Below are 2,943 nucleotides of genomic sequence, written 5' to 3' on the forward strand. Positions count from 1 at the left end.
AAACCCTATGCATTACTCTGCAACTTGCCCCTCCAAACAATATGTAAACTCATTATCTCTTGATCCTGTGAGTGGTGGGGTTGAATGAACTCTGATGTGTGGGGATTCTACAAGGATTGATTTCCTTTTGACAACACATCCTCCAACCTGATTTGCAAGAGAGATTCATATTTCTTCTTTTCACATAACTTATAAGTTATTTCTAATGAGGCAATAAGTGTGACCTCATAGTGTATTTACCTGGACCTCTCCCTTTTAGCTGCCTAATGGGCAGATGATCATTACAATATATTACCTTGACAGCCCTATTCCTGGATGCCCCCAAGCTATACTTTATATACTGGCAGTTATTCTTGTTTCCTACCACATACAGTGTGCCTTTCCAATGCTTGGCTATCTTAGACTCAGGATGCCCAGGTTCTGCAACTGGACCCAATCTCCGGTCCTTGACTCCTGGCACCGCAGTTGTATCAAGTGTTTTATTTGTCTTGCTAGGTTATTCTGAGATGCCTTATCCTTTGGCTCAATTGCATATCTGTTAAGCCTGTTTCCTTCTTCACCCTGCCCTGTACCCTGAAGCTGAGGTCAGTGAACAGCTGGGACTTCTGTGCAAATATCAGTAAAGGGGAAGTAAAGCTGGTAGAGTCCTTTCTAATGTCATTTGTGGGCATTGCTAGAAAAACCACATGTTGACTTCATTGTCCCTTTCGCTCAGGGTACAATATCCTCACACATTCAATAAAGCTGTGTAACTGTGAGGTCCATTTTCCACTGACCCATATTAGAGTATTCTCATATTTTGGATCCAGTCCTCCCAACCCCACTTCAAGCACAGGTACGGTTTCCTCCCTTCCATGCAATTAGGTGTCCCAAGGTCCCCTTGGGTTTTAAAGTGGTTCTGGTAAGTAGACCCCTCATGGAGGAGTTTTACAGTGTTAGTTCAAAGATTCACAGCACACTGTCTTGAATAACTTTCCCAATTTGGGGACCTGGCATTGAGGTTTCTCTTCCTTTCTTGACTTCTTCTGCCTCTGGACCCTGCCCACTTTATCTTTCTAAACCAAAAGTATTTTCCCCACCCCAACCCCTCTTTCTCTTTCACATCAATCCTCAGTAGCTATGTGTGAAAGCTTTCCTGATGAGCCTATTGCAGTGATGGCGAACCTATGACACGCGTGTCAGAGAGGACACGCGAACTCATTTTTTTGGTTGATTTTTCTTTGTTAAATGGCATTTAAATATATAAAATAAATATCAAAAATATAAGTCTTTGTTCTACTATGGTTGCAAATATAAAAAAATTTCTATATGTGACATGGCACCAGAGTTAAGTTAGGGTTTTTCAAAATGCTGACATGCCGAGCTCAAAAGGTTCTCCATCACTGGCCTATTGGCTTAATCATATAAGAGCCCGAATCACTGGAAAACTAGTGGTTTTCCACTCTCATCCTTTTCCACTAGGGCAGTGGTTCTGGTGATACTGTTCTTCCTAGGGAGCAATTGAGAAATCTCTAGGGGCATTTTTGGTTGTCACAGTGATTGAGAGACCTTATTAATGGGAGTGGGGCCTAAGGAGTAGGTTTATAGTTGTTCATATGAGAAATAATACACGAATAAACTCTGTGTTTTGTGAACTCACAACTATAAACCTATTTTACCCCACCCTGTATTCTGCTGGATAGTCCAGTGGGTGCAAAGCCTGATTATAATTATCTGAGTCCAGAACCCAACTCTATGTTAAGTATAAATACAACGGAACTTTAAAAAGGTTTCAATATGTATTGAATTTTCTAAAAATGTAGCTACCACATAAATTGAAAGAAAATTGAGCTATGATTTGTTTGAAATTTTACCAAGAATGATTTACTATTTTGAAAAGACCACAACACTGACCAGTAGTGATATTTCAGTTGAAAATACCACAAATAACACTGATCAGGCCATCTCACTGTCCTTTCCACACTTCCTTGCCTCTTCTCTCTGGGCTGAAGCCCAGAGGACCAGAGTGAGAAGTCTGGACCATGTTCTGATGCAGCCTGATCGCCTTTGACCACCACAACCCTGCTGGCTTCAATTGCAAAAATGAAACAGAATTTATTTATTTTTTAAGTCATTTTTTAATTTTTTAATTACAGTTGACAACCAATATTTTATTAGTTTCAAGTATATACTCCAGTGATTAGACATTATATAACTTAAGTGATAATTTCAATAAATCTCATACCTATCTGACTCAATACATACTTATTGGAATACTAGGGGCCCAGTGCACAAATTCATGCACCTTGAAAGGAACTGTGGGCCGCAAGGCTGAGGTGGGCACAGGGTCAGGTCTTGGCCCATCCTCTGTGCCCCCCACCCAGCCCCTCTCGCTGTGGCCCCTGGTCCCTTATCTGCCAGCAGCCCCTGCGGCTGCCACTCCTACACTTTGGCGGCACTGGCCCTGCTTGCACCCGCTGATGGTGCGGAGCAATTGGGGCAGGCGCCGTTAGTGGGTGCGAGCGGCGGCTGCTGCCCTGATCACCCCTCAGGAGCAGGGTGAGGTGGAGAAGCCCTGAGAGGCAATCGGGGCGGGCAGCCGCTGCTTACACCCACTAACAGTGCCAAGCAATCGGGGCCAGCACTGGGTGCTGGCAGCAGGTGTGGGCACTGGCAGCAGGTGTGAGCACCCAGTGGGACTGCAGCATATGGGAGCAAAGAATTTTCAGTAACCACCAGAGGCTCGCCTCAATGATAGCAACCAGCACCCAGCCTTGGTCTGGCGCCCCCGCTCACCTGCTCCACCATCCTGCTGTGGCCAATGCCCACCATGTTTCGCACTCTGCCACCTGCAGCCGATGCCCTCCATGTTCCATGTGCGCCCCCTGGTGGTCAGTGCACATCATAGTGACCAGTTGTTCAGTTGTTTGGTTGTTCTGCCATTTGGTCTATTTGCATATTAGG

The 2,943-nt window shown here is 44.7% G+C and overlaps 1 pseudogene; it reads left to right on the forward strand.

Moving 5' to 3' along the window:
• The first annotated feature begins 2,021 nt into the window (after nucleotides 1-2,021).
• Nucleotides 2,022-2,943, forward strand: part of LOC102255883 — a 3,923-nt pseudogene continuing 3,001 nt past the window's right edge.

The sequence above is a fragment of the Myotis brandtii genome, unplaced genomic scaffold, assembly GCF_000412655.1.
Source record: "Myotis brandtii unplaced genomic scaffold, ASM41265v1 scaffold199, whole genome shotgun sequence".
Lineage (NCBI taxonomy): Eukaryota > Metazoa > Chordata > Mammalia > Chiroptera > Vespertilionidae > Myotis > Myotis brandtii.